The sequence below is a fragment of the Salmo trutta genome, chromosome 23 (assembly GCF_901001165.1).
Source record: "Salmo trutta chromosome 23, fSalTru1.1, whole genome shotgun sequence".
In the NCBI taxonomy this organism is placed as follows: Eukaryota; Metazoa; Chordata; class Actinopteri; order Salmoniformes; family Salmonidae; genus Salmo; species Salmo trutta.
In genome coordinates this window covers 49377435-49390469 of record NC_042979.1, presented here as the reverse complement: position 1 = coordinate 49390469, position 13035 = coordinate 49377435, and the positions used below count along the sequence as shown (strand labels likewise).

The 13035-nt window shown below is 44.2% G+C and overlaps 1 pseudogene; it reads right to left on the bottom strand.

The window, feature by feature from the left end:
* Nucleotides 1-1739: 1739 nt before the first annotated feature.
* The window catches only part of LOC115160189 (sorting nexin-30-like), a 74530-nt pseudogene continuing 63234 nt past the window's right edge, over nucleotides 1740-13035 (bottom strand).

Sequence of the window (13035 nt, the reverse complement as noted above, 5' to 3'; positions counted from 1 at the left end):
AGTGCTTCAACAACATGATAAAAAACATGATGAAGATGCTGCTTGACTCTTCAAGGGCTTTAGGCTAAATCAAAGACCCGTCAAACAAATGCATTGTTTACAAAAAAAGAAGATAATTGGCAACCAACCGTTCTCAACAGACCTTCTAACAGAAAAGAAAAAAAAAACACTGTGAATATAGTGTTCAATCAAAAACGCAATCTTTTGACAAATGGGTAAAATAATGTTAATTGCGTAGAAGAAGAAAAAATTCTGTAAAATTGCATAAATAAAACATAAATATCGATTGAGATAATAGTATTTTCATATCAATTCAAAATTCCCATTCTTTTTCAAAGCTTTCTCACAACAACAACAACAAAAAAACAAGCGTTTCTCTGTGAAATGTCTACAGAGCACTGAGCATATACCGAGCAATTTATTATCAAGACTTTTTACATTTTTAATTCAGCTCGTGTCAAATTTATTATTATTATTTTTTTTTTTTTTTTATGACACGCGGAAACTACTTCGAAGAAATGTAAAATCCTCAAAAGTATTTCGGAGAAACCTGCCCTGCAACGTCAACAGAGCCATGTGGTAATTATCAGATATTAGGTTACACAACAAAAAAACTACTTTCTGATATAAAGTTAAGAATATGTTAAAGAAAACCCCAACTGAACAATTCAGAACATAAATAATCACACTTGTCTCGGTAAAATGTATTTTAAAACATAAGAAAGTGAAACTTCATCACCAAAAGGGTGTTTGGACACCCTAATATTAGTTTGGTCTCTTCATTCGCTAATCCTTTGGCCGGTCGGTGGGACAGAAAGCTTCTAGGACAGCCTGTCTATGGTATCAGGGTGGTGTTCATTAGTGCACAATGTAGAAAAACGTTAAACAACGGAAAGCGTTCAGCAACAAAAATGAGTTTCTTTTTGGACAAGTTCAGGTAGTCTGTTTTCTTCTGTTTGGTTTCTAGTGAATACAACCCAGGCTATTTTGGTGTGCAACAAGGAACAATACAGGGCTTCCAGACAGACAGACGGAGTAGAGAGACAGAGAGAGAGACAGAGAGAGAGAGACAGAGAGAGAGAGACAGAGAGAGACAGAGACAGAGAGAGAGACAGAGACAGAGAGAGAGACAGAGACAGAGACAGAGAGAGACAGAGACAGAGAGAGACAGAGACAGAGAGAGACAGAGAGAGACAGAGAGAGACAGAGAGAGACAGAGAGAGACAGAGAGAGACAGAGAGAGACAGAGACAGAGACAGAGAGACAGAGAGACAGAGAGAGACAGAGAGACAGAGAGAGACAGAGACAGAGAGAGACAGAGAGAGAGACACAGACAGAGAGAGACACAGACAGAGAGAGAGACACAGACAGAGAGAGAGACACAGACAGAGAGAGAGACACAGACAGAGAGAGAGACACAGACAGAGAGAGAGACACAGACAGAGAGAGAGACACAGACAGAGAGACACAGACAGACAAACAACACAGACAGACAAACAACACAGACAGACAGACAGACAGACAGACAGACAGACAGACAGACAGACAGACAGACAGACAGACAGACAGACAGTACCATCCACTCCGCTCCATGGCTCTTCCCAGCAGGCCATTGTCTCACGTCAGATGGCGTCACTCCTACACGGCGCTCATCCCTCAGCCGATCTGTCACGTAGGGCGTGGAACTCATCTCTAGTCATCTAGATTTTGCTCATCCGCCAAACTCTAGTTCCTAATTCTGATAAATAACTCTGTCAGTAGCTATGAGACACTGGATACTACGGCAAACCATGCTCAATCCCTTCAGCAAACTCCAGTTAACAGCCTAGTGCAGGGCTTGTTTTGAATGGCCATACGGTAGATAGTTTGCCAGCTTTGTAAGGCACCAAAGTTCTGGGACTGTTCTCAGAAATCAGCAGGTGTCTGACTGTGACAGCTGGTAATGTGCCTTGCTGTGCTGTAGAACTCGGCAGAACAAGATATCATGAAAACTAATTTGTGCATTAGCCAGAACTTACTAGGATTATTCAGCATTGAGTGTGTGTGTGAACTCGCATTGTTAACATCCCTGCCTTTCATTATGGATTGATTTGAGTCTGGTTCAGCCAGCAAGCAGACACGAGCTAGTGTAGCTAATGCTTTAGCTAGCTAATTATATAGTGTACATTTCATAAATACTGATTCTACCGACCACAAAACACCTTCGTTAGATGTAGAATTAGGTAGTGAAGATTTATTAGCTCCAGGCTGATATTTTTTGATCAGATTAACTCTGACTCTTTTAGATGATGTAGGGGCTTTAGCAGACGATGTCACCTTCGTAACATTTTCGAATGTTAGCAAAGCATATTATGGCCAAACTTCTTTTTAGCTATCCCATGAGTGTTTGCAAGTTATCAGACAGATCAGCGCAGACTGCCGTTGCGCTACCTGACGTGAGACAACGACCAGCAGGCAGGACGGGACGTTTCCGACTGACTGGGTTTCACAAACAGAAACGCCAAAACTAAAAAAAGATTTCCGTCTGAAGACTCCAAAAGCCCATTTCCTTGGTAATCTCCCTTCCAGAGTATCTGTGTCGGTGTGTGACTCTGGTGACTCGGGTAGAGAAGTGTTTGAGATGTTATGTCCACTTTTCCAATGTGCTTCAAAGGTCAGCTGGCCGTTTCAGTCTTCCTCCGTTTCGGTCTCCTGTGGCTGCTTGTCCTGTAATACTGGAATGACAGACTCCCACGCTGCAAGGCACTGAAACACACAGACAGATGGTAGTGTTAACACACTGAAACACACAGACAGATGGTAGTGTTAACACATTGAAACACAGACAGATGGTAGTGTTAACACACTGAAACACACAGACAGATGGTAGTGTTAACACACTGAAACACACAGACAGATGGTAGTGTTAACACACTGAAACACACAGACAGATGGTAGTGTTAACACACAGACAGATGGTAGTGTTAACACACTGAAACACACAGAGAGATGGTAGTGTTAACACACAGACAGATGGTAGCGTTAACACACTGAAACACACAGAGAGATGGTAGTGTTAACACACAGACAGATGGTAGTGTTAACACACTGAAACACACAGAGAGATGGTCGCGTTAACACACTGAAACACAGACAGATGGTAGTGTTAACACACAGACAGATGGTAGTGTTAACACACAGACAGATGGTAGTGTTAACACACAGACAGATGGTAGTGTTAACACATTGAAACACAGACAGATGGTAGTGTTAACACACAGACAGATGGTAGTGTTAACACATTGAAACACAGACAGATGGTAGTGTTAACACATTGAAACACAGACAGATGGTAGTGTTAACACATTGAAACACAGACAGATGGTAGTGTTAACACACTGAAACACACAGACAGATGGTCGTGTTAACACACTGAAACACACAGACAGATGGTCGCGTTAACACACAGACAGATGGTAGTGTTAACACACTGAAACACACAGACAGATGGTCGTGTTAACACACTGAAACACACAGACAGATGGTCGCGTTAACACACTGAAACACAGAGAGATGGTCGTGTTAACACACAGACAGATGGTCGTGTTAACACACTGAAACACAGAGAGATGGTCGCGTTAACACACTGAAACACAGACAGATGGTAGTGTTAACACACTGAAACACACAGACAGATGGTCGTGTTAACACACTGAAACACACAGACAGATGGTTGTGTTAACACACTGAAACACACAGACAGATGGTAGTGTTAACACACTGAAACACACAGACAGATGGTTGTGTTAACACACTGAAACACACAGACAGATGGTAGTGTTAACACACTGAAACACACAGACAGATGGTCGCGTTAACCCACAGACAGATGGTCGTGTTAACACACAGAGAGATGGTCGCGTTAACACACTGAAACACAGACAGATGGTCGCGTTAACACACTGAAACACAGACAGATGGTCGCGTTAACACACAGACAGATGGTCGCGTTAACACACAGACAGATGGTCGCGTTAACAGTCAGATATGACCAGAGACAGAGGCACCGGAGTGACACTGAACGCATCATAAGACATGAGATAAAAAGGTTTCTAAAGTCATTCTTGGTGTCATTCTTAGTTCCTCTACAGCCCATTCCTACTTCCTGTTGGCCCAGGCCCCTGTTAGATTCAACGTCACAAGTCACCAAAGGGCTTTAATACATTTAGTTAGAATATATGTTACTGTTTGTTTTTCCTTTGTTTATTCAACCAGGTTCAGCCTGCTGCACTTAAACACTAGTGGGGACGGTGAACGTTCAAATCAAATCGTATTTGTCAAATGTGCCAAATACAACAGGTGTAGACCTTACAGTGAAATGCAAACTTACGAGCCGTTAACCTGTCTGGGCTAGGGGGCAGTATTTTCACGGCCGGATGAAAAACGTACCCAATTTAAACAGGTTACTTCTCTGGCCCAGAAGCTAGAATATGCATATTATTATTAGATTTGGATAGAAAACACTCAGAAGTTTCTAAAACTGTTTGAATGGTGTCTGTGAGTATAACAGAACTCATATGGCAGGCAAAAACCTGAGAAAAAGTCAACCAAGAAGTGAGAATTGTAGTTCTTCTTTCTAGTCCCTTTCGAAACTACAGTATCTGTGGGGTTATGTTGCACTTCCTAAGGCTTCCATTGGCTGTCTAAAGCCTTCAGAAAGTGGTTTGAGCATTTTCCTGTCACTGGGCAGAGAATAGGAGCTCAGTTACTGAGTGGTCTGCCTGGCAACAAAGGAATTGGATATGCGCGGCCCCGCGAGCTCGCTGTTCCTTCCTTTTCTCCTTGAATGAATACGCTATTGTCCGGTTGGAATATTATCGCAATTTTACCTTAAAAATACCATAAAGATTGATTTTAAACAGCGTTTGACATGCTTCTAAGTACGGTAATAGAACATTTTGACTTTTCGTCTCTGGTTCAGCGCTCGCGCGTTATGCCTTTGGATAAGTGATCTGTACGCACGAACAAAACGGAGGTATTTGGACATAAATATGGATTATTTGGAACAAAAACAACATTTCTTGTGGAAGTAGCAGTCCTGGGAGTGCATTCTGACAAAGATCAGCAAAAGTAAGAGAATATTTCTAATACTAATTCTGAGTTTAGGTTGCCCCGAACTTGGCGGGTGTCTGTATAGCTCACCGTGATGGCTGAGCTTTGTACTCAGAATATTGAAAAATGTGCTTTCTCCGTAAAGCCATTTTAAAATCTGACACAGCGGTTGCATCCAGGAGTAGTCTATCTATAATTATTTAAATAATTGTTATATATTTTGTCAACGTTTATGATGAGTATTTTTGTAAATTGATGTGCACATTCACTGGACGTTTTGGTGGGAATACATTTTCTGAACATCACGCGCCAATGTAAAATGCTGTTTTTGGATATAAATATGAACTTTATTGAACAAAACATACATGTATTGTGTAACATAATGTCCTAGCAGTGTCATCTGATGAAGATCGTCAAAGGTTAGTGCTTCATTTAGCTGTGTTTTGGGTTTTATTGACGCATGTCCTTGCTTAGAAAATGGCTGTGTCATTATTTTTGTCTATGTACTCTCCTAACATAATCTAATGTTTTGCTTTCGCTGTAAAGCCTTTTTGAAATCGGACAATGTGGTTACATCAAAGAGAAGTGTATCTTTCAAATGGTGTAAAATAGTTGTATGTTTGAGAAAGTTGAATTATGACATTTTGTTGTTTTTGAATTTGCCGCCCTGATATTTCACTGGCTGTGTCCCGCAGGTGGGACGCTAGCGTCCCACGTAGCCCATAGAAGTTAACCAAAAATGCAGTTTTAAGAAAATACAAAAAAAAAGAGCAGCAATAAAGAGCAGCAATAAATAACAATAGCGGGGACATATACAGGGGGTGTCGAGGTAATTGAGGTAATAAACTCAGCAAAAAAAAAAAGAAACGTCCCCTTTTCAGGACCCTGTCTTTCAAAGATAATTCGTAAAAATCCAAATAACTTCACAGATCTTCATTGTAAAGGGTTTAAACACTGTTTCCCATGCTTGTTCAATGAACCATAAACAATGAATGAACATCGTTACGACACTAACAGCTTACAGACGGTAGGCAATTAAGGTCACAGTTATGAAAACAGGACAGTAAAGAGGCCTTTCTACTGACTCTGAAAAACACCAAAAGAAAGTGCCCAGGATGCCTGCTCATCGACGTGAACGTGCCTTAGGCATGCTGCAAGGAGGCATGAGGACTGCAGATGTGGCCAGGGCAATAAACTGCAATATCTGTACTGTGAGACGCCTAAGACAGCACTACAGGGAGACAGGACGGACAGCTGATCATCCTCTCAGTGGCAGACCACGTGTAACAACACCTGTACAGGATTGGTACATCCGAACATCACACCTGCGGGACAGGTACAGGATGGCAACAACAACTGCCCGGGTTACACCAGGAACGCACAATCCCTCCATCAGTGTTCAGACTGTCTGCAATAGGCTGAGAGAGGCTGGACTGAGGGCTTGTAGGCCTGTTGTAAGGCAGGTCCTCACCAGACATCACCGGCAACAAGGTCGCCTATGGGCACAAACCCACCGTCACTGGACCAGACAGGACTGGCAAAAAGTGCTCTTCACTGACGAGTCGCGGTTTTGTCTCACCAGGGGTGATGGTCGGATTCGCGTTTATCGTCGAAGGAATGAGCGTTACACCGAGGCCTGTACTCTGGAGCGGGATCGATTTGGAGGTGGAGGGTCCGTCATGGTCTGGGGCGGTGTGTCACAGCATCATCGGACTGAACTTGTTGTCATTGCCGGCAATCTCAACGCTGTGCGTTACAGGGAAGACATCCTCCTCCCTCATGGGGTACCCTTCCTGCAGGCTCATCCTGACATGACCCTCCAGCATGACAATGACACCAGCCATACTGCTCGTTCTGTGCATGATTTCCTGCAACACAGGAATGTCAGTGTTCTGCCATGGCCAGCGGATCTCAATCCCACTGAGCACATCTGGGACCTGTTGGATCGGAGGGTGAGGGCTAGGGCCATTCCCCCCAGAAATGTCCGGGAACTTGCAGGTGCCTTGGTGGAAGAGTGGGGTAACATCTCACAGCAATAACTGGCAAATCTGGTGCAGTCCATGAGGAGGAGATGCAGTGCAGTACTTAATGCAGCTGGTGGCCACACCAGATACTGACTGTTACTTTTGATTTTGACCCCCCCCCCCTTTGTTCAGGGACACATTATTCAATTTAATTAAACACTTGTTGACAGTTAAAGGACGTTTCTTTTTTTGCTGAGTTTATGTACATGTAGGTAGAGTTATTAAAGTGACTATGCATAGATAATAACAGAGAGTAGCAGCGGTGTAAAATAGGGGGAGGGGGGCAATGCAAATATTCTGGGTAGCCATTTGATTAGATGTTCATGAGTCTTATGTCTTGGGGGTAGAAGCTGTTTAGAAGCCTCTTGGACCTAGACTTGGCGCTCCGGCACTGCTTGCCGTGCGGTAGCAGAGAGAACAGTCTATGACTAGGGTGGTTGGAGTCTTTGACAATTTTTAGGGCCTTCCTCTGACACCGCCTGGTATAGAGGTCCTGGAAGGCAGGAAGCTTGGCCCCAGTGATGTACTGGGCCGTACGCACTACCCTCTGTAGTGCCTTGCGATTGGAGGCCGAGCAGTTTCCATAACAGGCAGTGATGCAACCAGTCAGGATGCTCTCGATGGTGCACCTGTAAAACCGTTTGAGGATCTGAGTACCCATGCCAAATCTTTTCAGTCTCCTGAGGGGGAATAGGTCTTGTCGTGCCCTCTTCACGACTGCCCTGCTGTGTTTGGACCATGTTAGTTTGTTGGTGATGTGGACGCCAAGGAACTTGAAGCTCTCAACCTGCTCCACCACAGTTGATGAGAATGGGGGCGTGCTCGGCCCTCCTTTTCCTGTAGTCCACAATCATCTCCTTTGTCTTTCTCACATTGAGGGAGAGGTTGTTGTCCTGGCACCACACTGCCAGGTCTCTGACCTCCTCCCTATAGGCTGTATCATTGTTGTCAGTGATCAGGCCTACCACTGTTGTGTCGTCAGCAAACTTAATGATGGTGTTGGAGTCCTGCCTGGCCATGCAGTCGTGATTGAACAGGGAGGACAGGAGGGGACTGATTACGCACCCTTGAAGGGCCCCCGTGTTGAGGATCAATGTGGTAGTCGTGTTGTTGCCTACCTTTACCACCTGGGGACGGCCCATCAGGAAGTCCAGGATCCAGTTGCAGAGGGAGGTGTTTAGTCCCAGGGTCCTTAGCTTAGTGATGAGCTTTGAGGGCACTATGGTGTTGAACGCTGAGCTGTAGTCAATGAACAGCATTCTCACATACAGTTGTAGTCTGAAGTTTACATACACTTAGATTGGAGTCATTAAAACTCTTTTTTCAACCACTCCACAAATTTCTTGTTAACAAACTATAGTTTTGTCAAGTAGGTTAGGACATCTACTTTGTGCATGACACAAGTTATTTTTCCAACAATTGTTTACAGACAGATTATTTCACTTATAATTCACTGTATCACAATTCCAGTGGGTCAGAAATGTACATGCACTTAATTGATTGTGCCTTTAAACAACTTGGAAAATTCCAGAAAATGATGTCATGGCTTTAGAAGCTTCTGATTGGCTAATTGACATCATCATTTGAGTCAATTGGAGGTGTACCTGTGGATGTATTTCAAGGCCTACCTTCAAACTCAGTGGCTCTTTGCTTGACATCATGGGAAAATCAAAAGAAATCAGCCAAGACCTCAGAAAAAAAATTGTTGACCTCCACAAGACTGGTTCATCCTTGGGAGCAATTTCCTAAACACCTGAAGGTACCACGTTCATCTGTACAAACAATAGTACGCAAGTATTAACATGGGACCACGCAGCCGTCATACCGCTCAGGAAGGAGACGCGTTCTGTCTCCTAGAGATGATCGTACCTTGGTGCGAAAAGTGCGAATTAATCCCAGAAAAACAGCAAAGGAACTTGTGAAGATGCTGGAGGAAACATGTACAAAAGTATCTATATCCACAGTAAAACGAGTCCTATATCGACATAACCTGAAAGGCTGCTCAGCAAGGAAGAAGCCACTGCTCCAAAACCGCCATAAAAAAGCCAGACTACGGTTTGCAAATGCACATGGGGACAAAGATTGTACTTTTTGGAGAAATGTCTTCTGGTCTGATGAAACAAAAATAGAACTGTTTGGCCATAATGACCATTGTTAAGTTTGGAGTAAAAAGGGGGATGCTTGCAAGCTGAAGAACACCATCCCAACCATGAAGCACGGGGGTGGCAGCATCATGTTGTGGGGGTGCTTTGCTGCAGGAGGGACTGGTGCTCTTCACAAAATAGATGGCATCATGAGGGAGGAAAATTATGTGGATACATTGAAGCAACATCTCAAGACATCAGTCACGAAGTTAAAGCTTGGTCGCAAATGGGTCTTCCAAATGGACAATGACCCCAAGCATAATTCCAAAGTTGTGGCAAAATGGCTTAAGGACAACAAAGTCAAGGTATTGGAGTGGCCATCACAAAGCCCTGACCTCAATCCTATAGAACATTTGTGGGCAGAACTGAAAAAGTGTGTGCGAGCAAGGAGGCCTACAAACCTGACAGTTACACCAGCTCTGTCAGGAGGAATGGGCCAAAATTCACCCAACTTATTGTGGGAAGCTTGTGGAAGGCTACCCGAAACGTTTGACCCAAGTTAAACAATTTAAAGGCAATGCTACCAAATACTAATTGAGTGTATGTAAACTTCTGACCCACTGGGAGTGTGATGAAAGAAATAAAAGCTTAAATAAATAATTCTCTCTACTATTATTCTGACATTTCACATTCTTAAAATAAAGTGGTGATCCTAACTGACCTAAGACAGGGAATTTTTACTAGGATTAAATGTCAGGAATTGTGAAAAACTGATTTTAAATGTATTTGGCTAAGATGTATGTAAACTTCCGACTTCAACTGTATGTGTTCCTTTTGTCCAGGTGGGAAAGGGCAGTGTGGAGTGCAATAGAGATTGCATCGTCTGTTGATCTGTTGGGGCGGTATGCAAATTGGAGTGGGTCTAGGGTTTCTGGGATAATGGTGTTGATGTGAGCCATGACCAGCCTTTCAAAGCACTTCATGGCTACGGATGTGAGTGCTATGGAGCGATAGTCATTTAGGCAGGTTACCTTAGTGTTCTTGGGCACAGGGACTATGGTGGTCTGCTTGAAACATGTTGGTATTAGAGACTCAGACAGGGAGAGGTTGAAAATGCCAGTGAAGACACCTGCCAGTTGATCAGCACATGCCCGGAGCACACGTCCTGGTAATCCGTCTGGCCCCGCGGCCTTGTGTATGTTGACCTGTTTAAAGGTCTTACTCACATCGGCTGCGGAGAGCGTGATCACACAGTCTTCCGGAACAGCTGATGCTCTCATTCATGTTTCATTGTTACTAGCCTCGAAGCGAGCATAGAAGTAGTTTAGCTCGACTGGTAGGCTCGCGTCACTGGACAGCTCTCAGCTGCGCTTGCCTTTCGAGTCTGTCATAGTTTGTAGGTCCTGCCACATCCGACGAGCGGTGTAGTACGATTCGATCTTAGTCCAGTATTAACGCTTTCCCTGTTTGATGGTTCGTTAACGCCACAGTCACTGTGGGGACGACGTCCTTGATGCACTCATTGATGAAGCCAGTGACTGATGTGGTGTACTCCTCAATGCCATCGGATGAATCCCAGAACATATTCCAGTCTGTGCAAAACAGTCCTGTAGTTTAGCATCTGCTTCATCTGACCACTTTTTTATAGAGTCACTGGTGCTTCCTGCTTTAATTTTTGCTTGTAAGCAGGGTTCGGGAGGATAGAATTCTGGCCAGACTTGCCAAATGGATGGCGAGGGAGAGCTTTGTACGCGTCTCTGTGTGGAGTAAAGGTGGTCTAGAGTTTTTCCCCTCTGGTTGCACATTTATTAAGATGCTGGTCGAAATGAGGTAAAATATTCAATGATTTCTATACAAATGTCAATATATTTTGTATTTAACGTCAGTGATTAATTTGCGCACACTATTGATTACAGTAGAACAAGCTAATCAATTCCGGTTTAGAGTGTCCGCTTGGTAAATGCTGATGTTTCTAAGGTATTAATTTAGCTAAATATAGTGTTCGTCGTGACAAGTGTGATCTGTGTGTAGGGAGTAACATGTGACACTGTATGTTGAAGACATACAACTTATTTCAAAATATTGATTATGAATTTGGACATTTAAAACCAGCGCTTTGACACCTTAACAGGAAGCAGCAACAGTATCGTTTTCAAATGATGTTTTAGGAAAATTAATGAAACTTTAAAAAAAGTATTATTATTATTTATTTTTTAAACCGACAGGATTCTACTTAATCAGGTAAAAACGACTTAACGAGCCTAAAAACCTGATATGATTGATTGATTGATTTTTATGATATTACTGAAAATACATTGGATCAATAAGCAACGTTTTCCTTTGCACCCTGTACTACTACCTGTATTAAATGGATATTTGATATCAAAAGCCAGTAGTCTGTAGTAGTCTCCTGCTGTTACCTTCTCATAGTACAGGATGTTGTGGTCGGCCCTCTTACCTTCTCATAGTCCTGGATGTTGTGGTCGGCCCTCTTACCTTCTCATAGTACTGGATGTTGTGGGCGGCCCTCTTACCTTCTCATATTACTGGATGTTGTGGTCGGCCCTCTTACCTTCTCATAGTCCTGGATGTTGTGGTCGGCCCTCTTACCTTCTCATAGTCCTGGATGTTGTGGTCGGCCCTCTTACCTTCTCATAGTCCTGGATGTTGTGGTCGGCCCTCTTACCTTCTCATAGTCCTGGATGTTGTGGTCGGCCCTCTTACCTTCTCATAGTCCTGGATGTTGTGGTCGGCCCTCTTACCTTCTCATAGTCCTGGATGTTGTGGTCGGCCCTCTTACCTTCTCATATTACTGGATGTTGTGGTCGGCCCTCTTACCTTCTCATAGTCCTGGATGTTGTGGTCGGCCCTCTTACCTTCTCATAGTCCTGGATGTTGTGGTCGGCCCTCTTACCTTCTCATAGTACTGGATGTTGTGGTCGGCCATGCCAGTGAGTAGCTGTCTGAAGTCTTGTGTTTTGTTGTTCTGCCACTGGTCCCAGTCTGACTTCAGGTCAGCGTTAAAACACTCCACTCTGTCCTGGCACTTCTCCACGTCTGTAGGCACCTGCTGTAGAGAGGGAACAGGGAACAGAACTAAGCACCTGCTGTAGAGAGGGGACAGGGAACAGAACTAAGCACCTGCTGTAGAGAGGGAACAGGGAACAGAACTAAGCACCTGCTGTAGAGAGGGGACAGGGAACAGAACTAAGCACCTGCTGTAGAGAGGGGACAGGGAACAGAACTAAGCACCTGCTGTAGAGAGGGGACAGGGAACAGAACTAAGCACCTGCTGTAGAGAGGGGACAGGGAACAGAACTAAGCACCTGCTGTAGAGAGGACAGGGAACAGAACTAAGCACCTGCTGTAGAGAGGACAGAGAACAGAACTAAGCACCTGCTGTAGAGAGGGGACAGAACTAAGCACCTGTTGTAGAGAGGGGACAGAACTAAGCACCTGCTGTAGAGAGGGCAGGGAACAGAAATAAGCACCTGCTGTAGAGAGGACAGGGAACAGAACTAAGCACCTGCTGTAGAGAGGACAGGGAACAGAACTAAGCACCTGCTGTAGAGAGGGGACAGGGAACAGAACTAAGCACCTGCTGTAGAGAGGGGACAGAACTAAGCACCTGTTGTAGAGAGGGGACAGAACTAAGCACCTGCTGTAGAGAGGACAGGGAACAGAACTAAGCACCTGCTGTAGAGAGGACAGAGAACAGAACTAAGCACCTGCTGTAGAGAGGGGACAGAACTAAGCACCTGTTGTAGAGAGGGGACAGAACTAAGCACCTGCTGTAGAGAGGGCAGGGAACAGAAATAAGCACCTGCTGTAGAGAG